The 13,945-nt window shown below is 45.2% G+C and overlaps 1 long non-coding RNA gene across 1 annotated transcript; it reads right to left on the bottom strand.

Annotated features, from left to right (window-relative positions):
• Positions 1-8,647: 8,647 nt before the first annotated feature.
• LOC118173414 lies at positions 8,648-9,598 on the bottom strand. Its single transcript, XR_004754178.1, has 2 exons — positions 9,515-9,598; positions 8,648-8,908 (listed from the first exon to the last, which is right to left on the bottom strand). It is a non-coding gene; the product is annotated as an uncharacterized LOC118173414 (long non-coding RNA).
• Positions 9,599-13,945: the final 4,347 nt, after the last annotated feature.

Raw genomic sequence — 13,945 nt, 5'->3', positions numbered from 1 at the left:
GGGCTCCTGCCACTCCCCACCACAGAGGAGACAGAAAATTTAGGGCACTCAGACCATGGTGGAGAAAGAGGATGAGAAACACTCTGACAAAATCCCCTGTGTGGCAGCATTTCCAAATCAAAGTATTTTAATAGAGACACACACACACACACTGGGGATCCGACTTTTTTTTTTTTTTTGGCTGAAATATTTAGGGTTGCAGTCAAAATGTTTTCATTTTTTAATATTTGTTTTCCTGGGGAATAATTGAAGTTTTTGCTGCAAAGCAGATACTTCACACAATAAACATGTCTTTTAAAAAAACAGTTTAGAGGGAAAATTTTCAACCATCTGTCTGGCTGAAGGACTATTGAAGAGGGAATACCAAGGGTTTATGTAGATTTTTTGCAACTCTTCAAGACCCATTAAAAAACAGAAGCTTTGGCTCATGTAGAGAGAAGGTGAAGGACACAGCAAAGAAAATAAAACAGCAGGGTCATGTGAAATGCCCCAGTCAAAGGAAAGCAGTTCTGATTCTGAAATAACTAAGAAAATTTTCAGTGGCCATTTTCTGTTTTTTCTAGTATGCTTTTCCATATGCAGCAACGGGTTATTGCTGACTCTCCTTGAAAAGAGAAAGGGCTACATTGCCCTGCTGCTGTGGAATAACACTGTTCTCCATCAACACCTTCATTAAAATAAGCAGAACTATTTGTGCATTGAGGTGCTCTCCAAAAGCGAACATCAGCATCCACGTCTAGCCCAAAACACCTCCATAGAAATTCCCCTATGCAGTGAAGCTGCGAGTCGGTTCAGGTGTGCATGCGAAGGAGAGCAAACGGCAGCAACCAGAGGTTTCTCCCCGTGGCTGGCAGCCAAGGCGTTGATTATCATCATGCAAGCAAAGGATCAGCTCATCAGGGGCTTGTTTCTCTGCACAGCTAAGGAGCTTAGTGCAACAGAGGTTAGCCTGATTCCAGGCAAAACAGCCCAAAGCGGCTGGCAACGTGGGCTCCACCTCACCTTTCCTCCTGGGGCTGCCACCTCTTAGCATAAATCCTGAGCTCAGGACCCAGAGGTGGTGGGTGAAAAATCAGCAGACCCTCCTCCACCCCTCTCTGTCAGGAAGCTTTATGTGGTTTAGCCCTTCCAAAAAATAAAAAGAGGAGGGGAGAATCACTAAACATTTTCTATTTCAAAACAGATTTCATCTTCCATAGAAAGTAATACTGCCTCCAGCCATGTGTAACTTATTTTTTATCCAACGGAGTATATGGGCTTATAACTAGATCCTGATAGGAACCCGGGTTTAAAACATTATTCACAGCAGGTTATTTGATCTTTATTTGCTGAATGCACTCAGCTGAATCCCTATCTCCAAACAATATGAGAAATAAAATGCCGGGCATGCTTCATTGGCCAGCCAGCTCATCTTGATTTGCAGAGACGACTACATTCCTCTCAGCAGTTTCAGAAACATATCGTATCCCAGGCACTAAGATGCAGTTTCTGCTTCCTCTTTTCCCACCTGAACACTCATTTCTTCTTACTGTTTTTCCTCCCCCAATTAGGAGCTTTAAAAAACACTTCAGACCAGCCCCTTTCTCTCCCTTCACCAGGGCTTTGGGGAAACTGTGCTTCCCTCTGCATGCTTTGGGATGCTTGCTCAAAACCACTTGCCACCTGTGCTTGCGCAGAAGGTCAAATTTCAATAACCTGCTCAGGAAGCCACAGGACTTGGTGGTGAGAGTGGTCACCTGAAGAAAGGTGGCTTGGAGGAGGCTGTGTGACCCTGGCAAAATGACCGTTCCTCCATTTAATTAATGTAGCTGCTGTGACATATGCCCAGGCTGACCTTGTCTCTACAACATCAGCTTTGCTGCAGCTCCTAGCTGTGCTGCAGTAGAAGGTGGACTTGGACATCGCAAGTGACCACTGGGACTGCTTCTTTCAAGCCCCTGTTCACTACAAACAGAATTCATTTCTAAGAAAGATGGTGAAGGCATTGGCTGTCCTGAAAGGGAAGCCAGAGCTGCTCGGGGAGAGAGGCTGAGCTGCACACAAGGAGGTCAGGTTCTTCATTCCCTTTGACTTTTGATGAGATATGCCTTTGAAAATCCTCCCTCAGATATCCTGAGATAAAAGTCTGCCGCTTCCAGGCCAGAGCCCAAGCGCAAAATATGCTTCAGAAACTCCAACGTGGAGGGTCCTGCCGTGGCAGGGCTTTGGGGATGGTGAACAAGTCCTTGGCAGACATTGCTGCAGCAGGATAACGTCATTAAACAGGCCAGTTTTTGCACCATTATCACACATACAGCAGGCCAAGGCCACTTCTCACATGAATGTCAGTAGCTGTTATGCTCCCTTCCCCTGGATGCATTTCAAAGCCCATCAGCCCATCTCAGCTAGCTCCTCCTGCTTCCCTTTCAAGACATGTCAGGAGGCCACCTCGCTCCTGGGCAACGCGTAGGTTATGTTCATTTTCCCTGGGTGAGGGCAGAGCAGTGTCGTTGACCCAGCTGAATGTTCCTTCACATAAACACGAATTAAAACCACCCCCTGCTGTCATTAACTGACTCGCTGTACTGTGCGATGTGGCATATATTGGCCCTGTCCTCCTTCACGTACATCCCGGGAGTGTCACCGAGCCCGGATGGACGCAGCAGTGATGGTGACAGCGCGGCGTTGCCTCTGCGGTCAGAGGGCAAACACTCAGGGTGTGTGTGGTTCAGCAGGAAAGGAGGGGGAGATCCGAGGAGGCGAGAATTGGATGTCTCTCTTTTCTTTCCTAGTAATTAACCCTGGAAAAAAGTAATAATAATAAAAGAAAAAGAAGAGGAAAAAGAGAAACGCAAACCAAACAGCCAGGGATGCAGCTTTGCATGGCTGGATTAGAGTCACAGTTGGCCTATCCCCTTGGGAACACTGCTCTGCTATTAATAAAAAGATAAACAAGCCTTTTTATTTATTTATTTTTCCCTCTCTCCCCAGTTCCTTTGATTTCTCTTCTGCTTCAGGGAACGCTGCTTCCATCCGCAAGCTCTGCAGAGGGAGCGTTTGGAAAGGGAGGGTTTGCAAGGGGCTGCTCTAGGAAAGACAAAATTACTGTGGAAGGAGTGTGGGGGGGGGAAATTGGGCAAAAAATATTTTAACCATTTCTAGCAATCTCATCACCCAGCAGGACTGGCAGAAACAAAGCCCTTCATTTATTCCTCTTCCACTGCTGTAGCTGCAGGTCTCATTCCCAGGGGCTTCCTCTAACTCCCTGAGGCCATCCCATCCTTGCAGGCATGTGTCTATCCCTCACCACCCCCGGGGCAGCTGTCTGGAGCCCCCTCGCTGAGCTGGAGACAGCTTCTGGTTTTATGGGGTCCACCTGGGAATAGGGGCTGTCAGGCAGAGCAGGTGGAGGATGAGTTACCCACCAAGGGAAAGCTAATTGCCCACTTTCAGACAGGGTGATGTTTGTGTCTAAGTCATCAGCAGAGCGCAACACATCTCCACGATTTAAGAAAACAGAGAAAGGAAAAGGGTGTCAGTCAATGCCAGGTCACTTCTAGTGGAGGGGATTTTGCCAGATTTGTGGGCAGGGGTGGGTATGGACCGAGCTGGAGCTGGGGTAGTTCTGTGGTGATTACACGAATTAGGCATTCAGCTGAGTCTGAATTTTAGGCACTTGCCTTAAAAAAACACCAAGCACATATTTGGAAATACGTATCCAAAACCAACATATACACACCCACTTCACAGGGTATATTCATGACGTAAGTACTGGGCTTGCAGAAAACGAGCAGAAGCTGCTAAAGGACCAGTTCCCCTGCTCACACAAACCCGGGTACCTGCCTGGCATGCTGTTTGTTGGTAGGGGCAGAGCTGCAGGGCAGTGAGGAATGCAGAAATGGAAAACCAAACTCCCACGTCACTGCAGGGGCACCTGGATGACAGAAAGGGGTTCTACATGGACTGGAGACCAAGCACTGCTTCATCAGGGACTTCTTGTCTACTGGACCATCCCTCTGGTCTTCCCATCAGCACGGCGTTGTACTTATTTTACAAGTTTGGAATGAAAAGCACTTTGTGCCTTTTGTTCTCAGCGAGTGTGGAGCAGCAGAAGGGAGAGCAGCGGTGGACACTGCTGCCGTGGTGCTAATGGTCGCATTAGCTGGAAAGGGGCAGCCAAAACAGGATGTGTAAAACCCCACCCAGGCTGCCCTTTAATTCGCTGTTACATGGAGTGGAAGATTTGAAAGCATATTTCTGGGTAATTAATTCAAAGAGTGATTCTAATGGCTAATGCTGTCAGTTTTGACTGCAAGGGAGGTCTGGGGCTGGAGCAGGCAGTGAAGGGAAAGGAAAATGCTTGGAGGTCACAGGCGGACGTTAAAATATTTTGACAGCCCACATCCAAGAGGCTAACTTAATGAAATGCTTTGGCCAGCACCTTCCAAGAGGTCTGAAACTGAATCCATTTATTTTTCTCCAGTATAGCACACATGGCTTGGACACTGTCTCGTCCATAAATCACCATTCCCCATTTGGTCAGCAACGCCATCAATCATTCTCTGTGCCCACCAGCCTGCTCTCTGTGCCACTGCAGAAGCACTGGTAAGAGGGATTTGGTGTCTCTCGAATTTAACTCCCAAATTTTCGGTGATACTCGGGGTAAGCTCTTCCTTCATCTCCCCTGATTATTAAAGCCAGTGCATCAGAGGTCCTGCACCTGTGTATGGAAATATACCTGATCCGTGGTGCTGGGGAAATGAAATTAGGAAGCTCAATTCATGGTGTTATTATCTCCGGCTGCTTGGAAGGATTTAATCAAACTGCCGCAGCTTGCTGATGAGGATGTCCGCAGCCTGTGAGTTTGGTTCCCTCTGCACTTCATATCCCTGTGGCATTTACTAAACCCTCCATCCTACCCCTGCAGGCTTGGAGTCAAGCACGGCGTTTGCAGAGGATGTGCTGGGGACCATCCTGCTGGGGTTTTTCAAAAGACTTGGTCAGGAAGCTGGGAAGGCACAGCTCCTGGCAGTTCTGTTCACTGGCTTTCACTGCCTTTCTTGTGCTTCAGAGAGCACTCGGAGTACACAGACAGGGAGAGAAAACTTGTGAATGTGGAAAATAACTGGGGGATATTTGATTCAGGTTTGATTTCTGAAGCAAGGTGTGGGTCAAGTCTGATCCTTTTTGACCTCCTTTGCCAGTGTCTAGGAGATGGAATCAGCTCCTGCTCTGTGTCATTTCCTCATTTCAGCATCTGCAGTTCCTACACTTATTGTAACAGAGTGTGTTGATAAATTGGAAGGCACATCCCTCATTTTTTGTCTTATACTTTTGTGCAGGACTTTATTGGAGGGAAACAACTTTTATTTTTCAGCCCAGTCCTGTGTTTCTGCACTTCAAGCTGGGTGGAGGCATGCTGTGTGCCTGTGCCACTTGCAGATGCACACATGAGGCTGATTGGACCAAAGCTGGCAGATTTCCACTCCAATTCACTGCATCCATTTTGCTCACCTCTCTAAAAAGAAAAAAGAAAAAAAAAAAAAAGAAAAAAAAAAAAAAAAGAAAAATGCCTGTATGAAGACATGGACATACACAGCATTATAGGTACCAATATGTCTAGTACAGACCGTCACAGAATTTGGAGCAGTTTCACCAGCCAGGGGCTCCCAGAACTTGCCTTGGGTGCCAGGTTTCTGTGTGGTGGCAGGAGACAACAACTTCCTCTGTCTGTATGCTCAGAAGCTGGTGTATCACTGATAGTTGTATAGCACTAGAGATGTGCAAATCCATCCACAAAACAGATGCATACTTCCTTTGTATGCAAGCTCTGTCACTCCATAGATTAATTAGGTAAGTACTTGCCCCATAGGCTAATCAGCTATATTTGGGCATGCACCTGGACTTACTGCAGGGCTAAATTGAGCATGTGTCTCCAGAGTCCAAAAATGTCTGGAACTTTTGATCACGTTGATTATATATATACATTTTTCTCAGTTCTGTAAAGCTCCTGATCCAGTAAGGAAAAAGGCTGCATACCTGCAGTCCATCTATCTGAACACATTTTTCATTACCAGTGCTGCAGGATGGCAGATGAACAGCAGCATCTACATACACATACAATTAAACCATTCCTTACACAATATCCACCTCCAGGTACCCCAGGAAAATCAATACCTAACATTCCCAGATCAGCAGCAGTCATCAGTCCCTCTTTGCAATCAGTAAATAGACTCTCCCCCCACTCGGCCCAACCGAAGGACGCGGGCGACAGAAGGCAGATGCAGCCCTCTCACTCCCCTCTGAGCAGCTGCCAAAAAGCCCTCTCTCCCCTCGTGCGATAATAATGGAAGGGACGGCGCTGTCAGGGTTTGCCGGCGTGTTCTGCCTCGCTGGCCAGCGCGGGATGCTCTCCCTTCATGCTCCGCTGCCTCGCACAAGTTGCCTCCAGCAGCCCTTGCCAGCCCCCTTGATATTTTGGACGCTGAGTGCTGCATGAACAAAAGGTCCACGGTGCTTGGCTGGGAGTCGAAGTGGCTCCTCTCCCTGCCGGCAAAGAGCTCCCAGACTGTGACTGGTAAAAAAAATAGAGGTTTCCTTTTAGCACTGTATCGGGAAGGGATGTGGGGTGGCTGGGAAGGGCTTCTCCCTCCCTATTCTTTCTTGTCCACCTCTGCAAACCAGGAGAAATTTTTGCCTGCTGAAGAAGGGTGTGAAAGTACCTGGCAGATTTTGCAAGTGCCCATTAAGATACACCCAGAACTTCAGTGCTAACTCATATGTGAGCTTCCCATGGCAATGCTGTGAAAGCACGTAACATCGAGCAGAAGCACCCTGGGATCAGAGGCGGGCTAGCAGAGCTGCTCAGGGGGAGCAGGAGGAGGAGGGCAGCTTTGATTCATTGCGACCCCCAAATATCTCTGCGGTTTTGCCTCGCTCTGCAAAAGTCTCCCAGGTTCACTAGTCCCTGGGAGATTTCTTTCTTCCTGCTTAGCAAGCTCACAGCAGCAGCTGCTGAAAGGTCTGAGCTGCACTGAAGCTTAGAGCTCAGAAACACATCTCCTCTCGCTGGGAGCAGGAGCAAAAGCCCAAACTGAAGGAATCTTCTGAGGCAAACACTGTAATTTTTACAGCACCCAAACCCACCAAGTACTGGGGGGGGGGCATGCAAAGCCTGGTATTTAATCCTTACAGCATGCAGAATAATTAGTATAGGGAAAGGCACATGGTAAGAGTGTTTCACATTTATTTTTACATGCTGTTTTCTCACTAATTTTTCATTTTGATACTTCTACAGCTTTTTTTCATCACGCTACAAGAGGGCACTGTTATCTTTATGCTCTGTTTTCCTTTGGGGAAACTGAGGCACGAAGCAATGACAGGACATGGCTGGGGTGCTCTGACAACAGGCTGCAAAACCCAGGAACAGGGAGTCCCCAGCTGCCTGTCGGGAGGTAAAAGCAGAAAACTGCAGCATGGCTATTATCTCCGGTGCCTTTAGAAATAACCCTTTATCCCCGTGTCTGCCAGAGCAGTCCTCCTAACTTGTTAATGCGCTTGCTTAAAACCGCTGCCCTTAAACTTCTGCCAGTGCTGAAGTTAATGCACTGCCCTTTGCCACCTCAAGCGAGGCTGTGCTGTGGAAAGCTGTGCTGGGCTGATTCATGTCAGGACTGTATAATCGGAGAGAGGGGAAAACTTGGGAAGTGGCTCTTAGCAGGTACCTCCTGGCTTGAGAGCAACTGCTTTTTTATGTTTGAAAAACAGTGTCTTTCTCTGACGAAAGGAAAAAGTTATGTCTGCAAAACTTGTTCAACTTCTACAAGTCTAAAACGACTCCAGGCTCTCTGTGAAATCCCCATACTCTTGCTGATGAGAGGACAAAATACCAGACATCTGCCCAGAACGAACAGGCCGAGAGGAAGGAAAAACCTTTTCACTAGCAGAGCATACAGATGCTTTAGAAACAACAAGAATTTTTCTTCAGCTTGAGGGTGGATAAAATGCTGATGTCAAGCCCAGACCCCAACGGCAATACCCAACCTATGATTAGTACGACTAATTTCGCTTGCTCATACAAACACACACACCCTTCACCCTGCTAAGGATGGGTTTATCAGCATTGTGTCTCAGCCCAGCTCTGAGCTGGATGTGAGCAGACGCAGCTGAGCTGCCTATTGCCTTGTCCTGAGACTTGTCCAGATCTTGGGGCAATGTTGGCAGAGGCTAGGAAAGTACATGGGTTTTGGCTGCTGTGAAAGGCGCAATGCAGTGCCTCTGGAGCAGAGCTGTAGCAGCAGAACAGGGCTGGGGAGCATTACAGTGAGAAAAGCAACTGGAATAAAGCCCATGTGGAGCTGAGATTCAAAAGGATCTTGACTTCATAGGGGTCTCATCTTAACCCCACATATAAACATACCACAAAAACATTGAATCCCCAACATGACACCATTCAGCCATGGCATCAGTGAGCTCATTGTCCATTACATTCACGTTTTGGTATGGTGAGGAGCACATGGGACTGAGCATGGAAGCAACATCAGCATGGGGTGTCAGGCTGCAGGCAGCGCACCAGGACTGGTCCTTGGGGAATGGATAAATGGGCAGCGGTCAGGAAGGAGGTTCCTGGAACAGCTTCACCAGGGACTGAAGAATGGCAAAATGAGAGAGCACAGGTTGGCATCACGCCTCGTTGGCAAAGCTTTCTGAAATGCCGGGGAATGGAGAAGCAGAAAATGATTTTGGCCAGGATTCAGCATGCACTAGAAGTGGTGTGCATGTGTGAGGGCTGGATAACCACAGTTCTGGCAAGTGGAGGAATAAAAAGGGGGCTTATCTGTTATGTTGCAAAACCCAAAATTTCATGGGGGGAAAAATATGCACGAGTCAAATTAAAACAGAGCATTTGCAGGAGGAAGAATTCAGCTCCCTGAAAAAAAATAATAGTAAAAAAACACTTCAGAGTTAACTTAAAATGCTGCATTTGTGGTGAAACATAATACAGAATGTTTGACCCTTATTTCTTTAAAAATCTTTTGAAGATTAATTTTTTTTAATGGAAAATGTCATTTTCATACCACCAAAAAGAAAAAAAAAAAAAACTAAAAAACACTTCAGAATGAAACACTGCAACATTTCCAAATATTTATTTCCCTTTGAAGGTGTTGAAATGCGGTGTGTCACACTTCCTTACAGCCTTGCCATGCTCTTTTTATTCAGTCTAAATCATTTTCTCAATGTAACCTTAGCAGTTTTAGTTCTGTTGAAGTTCTGATTTTTGGGATGAATCTACAATTTTCTGAACGAGTATCTGCTTCGTTTTACTTCAGACTGAAGTAAATTAGTAGAGCTGTTTTGGGGAAGGAAATACTCAGTTTACTTCCTGCTGTTAGAAACGCTGATGGCCTACATTAACAAAACATCACTTTCATGAGACGTGGGCTCATCTGAAAGCACATAGAAGAGAAGACTGAAAACAGAGCTGAGGAATGATAAAAGAAAAAAAAATAATTAACTGCATAAAAAGGCTACTTACATTTATGTGATTTTTTAAATAGCATTTAGATGGAAAGCTGATTCCCCATTTTTGTCTCTGCTGGTATTTTTTTTCAGGCTATCTGAAATTTGGGGAGTTAAGGGGAGAAAAAAAAATCTTGCATTGCACCATATATGCCAAAAGAAATGCAATACAATCTGATTTCACTTCTTTCTCGCACGCCTGAATGTGCTCATTTTTGCTTACAAAAGGAAAGACACAAAAGAATTGTAAGAAAAGGAATCAGATGGTGCCGCCCGATACTGTTTCACAGCTATAACATGAAAACAAGCCCAGCTTCTTCTGCTGACACTCAGGTCTCAAAAAAGGGTTATTATTCATTTTAAAGGGAATTCTCTTAAAGGGAAATCACTCTGAATTCAATAAAAAGCACCATTTATTATTTCTGAGCAGAGCGGTTGCCTCCCGTTGCTGACACAAGGAGGGCTGCGGAGGCAGCGTGCCACACACCTCTCCCTTCAGCAGCACTCCCAGAGTCGCTCTCCAAGTCTCCTAACATTTCTGCATCCCTTGCAGGGGGACCCTAAGAAGGGACCTACTCCCTGTGGACTCATCCCTCAGCTATCCCTTCCTTGGGCCATGCATGACCTTGAGATGTTCCAAGGTCGCACACCTACCAGATGGCATGCTGGATGAGCACAACGGTTTCAAAGGACGAAAACCCTCTAATGCATTTTGGGAACTTCTACTTTCCTGTTCCTCCCTTGATATCTCCACGTTTGCCTTCCAGATTTTAGTGGCTTCTTACGTAGTTCAGGTCAATGTGAAGGCCAAAACAAACTGCAGTCCTAATATCATCTAGTCCAAACGCTTTGTGCCTTTCTCATATGCCAACAAAATAACAGCACCAAGTGGAAGGAAAAGCATTGGGTAATAATTGCTGATTTTAAGTCCTACCTAGACAAACAGCCATTTGCAGCACTGACCAAGTACCACACTGAAAAAAAAAACAACAGCAGTACTCCGTAACCAAACTTACACCAGCCATGCAGTCTGGTTCTGCTGCCATAACCCATCTTTGAAGGCTCTCCTGTTGTTTATGTTGCAGTGACATCTCATCCTCTTGCCTTTCATCCGCATATCTCAAGCACAAATTGAAATGAGGGAAATCTAGCTGCAGAGGTTGCGAGACCGAGGTACGGTGCACGGTACGGTTCCACGCCCCTGGTGCTCAAACTGTAGCACCACCCTGGCTGCCATTGAGAGAAATCTGCTTTACAATCTGCTTTCTCAGTTTGCAGTTCTCAATAGCAAAGCGACGGGTTTGCTGTCTTGCCTTAGAAACCTTTCAGTTCCTCAGCTAAAGGTGAACCTATGCCTCGTGTCCCTGTATCAAGCAATAGCACAATGTTCGAAAGAATCCAGAAGACCTGAAATCTTGCCTTTGCTCATCACCACTATTTTGTTTTATAAACCTGGGCAAGTTATGGAGCTCACCTGAGAAACAGGAACCTCTTACTTCTAGACTTCTGAAGCTTTCCAATAAAAACCTGTCCATGAAATATCCCAATGAAGGAGGCTTTATGCAGCTTGTAGTTATCTGAATAATCCACGATACCAGCTCCCTCTTCCTGCATGATTTCTGCTACATTTAAGAAGCCTAAAGTAGCAAGATTAGGAAGCCTAAAGTAGTAAGAAATATGCCCTAAAGAAGCAAGCTATGTCTCCTAACTTAATGCAAACATCTGTTAAGGACTGAGAACTAGAAAATCAGCTTTGCAGTATTGGCCCTGGTGTCTCAGAGGCAGAAGGGGATTGCTCCTAGACTAGAGGCAGCAAAACTGGCATATCCTCTGCCCCTGCTCATAGAGCAGAACCCCAGCACTGCCTCAGCCAGGACTGCCAGCACTACTGTGAGTATGCTCTTAACATGAGATACAAAATAGGCCTCACTTCCCCCTTTCCTATGAGCCCTGTGTGATAGGAATGTAGCTCAGAGCCAGCTGCCTCTACTTTAGGCACACCCTTCCAGAAAGCAAGGATCTGACCCCAAGAAGCTTCCTTTAGTATCAGACACAGGAGGACCACCACCTTTCCTTACCTCCAAGGCGCAGCATCAAAACACATACTCCCTCCTACCAACCCTACCCACCATACTAAAATCCCCCTCCCTACCCTGCCCTTTCCCTTTTATCACCTTCAGCAGGGCCTGATAGCTTGATAAGCACAGGTGAGGGCATCCCCTAGCTCTTTACCCATCCTTCTCTTATCCTATATGCCCACAAAGCCAGAAGGAAAGCAGGATAAAGACAAAGATATGTGAATGGAACTCCTCAAACTCAGTAGGTACAAAATATCTTCAGGAGAGGTTAATAGCCAGAGTGAAGTGGGAACTCCTGAAAATGCAGACCAGAGGAAAACTCTGCTCTGAAGTTCAGGAGGGCAAGAGTTACACCAGCAATTTGAAGAATATTTCGTTGCCCAGATGGTGCCTTGAACACAAACTGTCAAAGTCATTACTCTGACTTTATTATCAGGGTTATGTTTTCTTTATTCCTTTTAATATTCCATATGCTGGTCATATAATACATTTCTTTGTATTCTTGTTCTCTTTTATTCTCTTTGTTTGTTCCATTCATGACTTATCACCTTCTGGTGGCAATTTAATTATTGGATCTATATTATTAGTATCTTTTCTTTTAGAATATAATAAAAAATTCTGTACAAAACACTGCAAGTAATTCAATTTCCATCAGTGAGGAAGGAAGTTGGTCGCATTCAATGAAAGGGGGGAGAGTACCTGGCTATAACATTTTTAATAAAAATATAATAGCACTTCAACTTTTTAGCATCTTCCATTTGGAGGATCTTGTGGCTTCATAATCATTAATATTGCTTAACTTTTCCACTGTACTTTTCATCTATAGCTTTCACAGCACTTTCTGAAGGTGAATCAGTATCAGCCTCTCTATTTTGCGCTCAGGGTAAAAATGTGAAAACCCATACAACCTGGCCAGCCACAGTCACTCTTGCAAGGAGACTCCTTGCAATGAGATCAACCTGGAGAGAAGAGGGTCACCTACTGACCCAGAAGGAGCAGCCCTGCACTAAGCCCTACATCTCAGCACACACTCTTTGATGGGAGAGGTTCTGCATCCAAGGCAAAATCTAGTTTTGCAGGCAGATCCCAGTGTCCGTGTAGTGGCTCCCTGACTTATCCTCTACTACAAGGATCCTCTAGATCAGGTTTACGGACCTATATCCTGAGCAGGAAGCAATGTTTTATTATGCATTCCTTTCAATTTCTTTACTCCCCAGTAAGATGGAAAAAAAATTACATTGCTCTCTAAGAATTAATGTCACCAAATAATGTATATGATACTTCAAATTGGCTTTTTTTTTTTTTTTTTGTCAGCTCTAATTTCTTCCTCAGATAGGTAGGTTCTTTATTTTCCTATCTATAATGCCAGTTCTGCTCCTAAGACTCCAAACTCAGCACTCAGAATGACAGAAGATGTTATTTTCTGATCACTAGAGTGTTCAGAGAAAGAGCTTTCCAGATTTTCTTCTACTTTAAATACCAGTCAGTCTTCTTGTCTGTAGATCAAAGCTTTCATGACTTTTTTGTTTGTTTGTTTGTGCAGTTGTTTCCTAGGGTCAGAAATGATTTCAAACACAATGGAGAAAAATAAATCACCTTTTCTTTTCCTTTAGCTTTTTAAAAAGATCCAGTAAAACATTTTCAACTCTAAAATTATCACCCAAACTCAAAACACCCACCAAGAAAAGGGGGGAGGAGGGGAAGGGGAGGGAGAAAGAAGAAAAGAAAAAAAAAATAGAAACAGTCATGAAACTAGCATGTGTGTAGCAGATTTTTTTTAATTTTTATTTTTTTATTATTACCAGGGAGTTATTGTATCTGCGAGCCAAAACAACAGCACTCCCTGATGCCAACTCCAGCTGTTCCTCCCTTGTAAAATTTATGAGCTGTTTTCAAGAGCCCAAATAGAGCTTGTGATGGAACTTCAGCATAGCCACAAAGATATTTTTAATCGCTGCAATGTTGTCAGGTTTCCCTGTGACACAAAGCGTGCTGTTAGTTGGCTGACTAGAAAGTGTACTCCTGGAGATAACGGCCTGCCAGGTCACTGAGCTAAAGGGAAGAGTCCAGCCAGACTTCGGATTTACTCCAAAGCCTTGCTGGGAACACCAACAAATGTGCTGATAAAGGCAGGCTGAAATAGTTTTAAACAAATGAGAGCACTAGTGGGGGAATTTGGTATCCTTCCACGGGGTGGTTCACAGAGCTCCACGTAGTATCTCACACGGAAGGCAACTGCAGTTCAATACTCACTGATATCCTCAAACTGTGCGGGTTTCTGGCTGAACCTGTGGTAGATATAGGAGCCTGGCTTCAGTCGAAAACATCTGGCCTTTCTATCTTTAGGTTCTGATGTAAAAATGACATCC

The sequence above is a fragment of the Oxyura jamaicensis genome, chromosome 12, assembly GCF_011077185.1.
Source record: "Oxyura jamaicensis isolate SHBP4307 breed ruddy duck chromosome 12, BPBGC_Ojam_1.0, whole genome shotgun sequence".
Taxonomy (NCBI): Eukaryota; Metazoa; Chordata; class Aves; order Anseriformes; family Anatidae; genus Oxyura; species Oxyura jamaicensis.
This window is presented reverse-complemented; position numbering and strand designations above follow the sequence as displayed.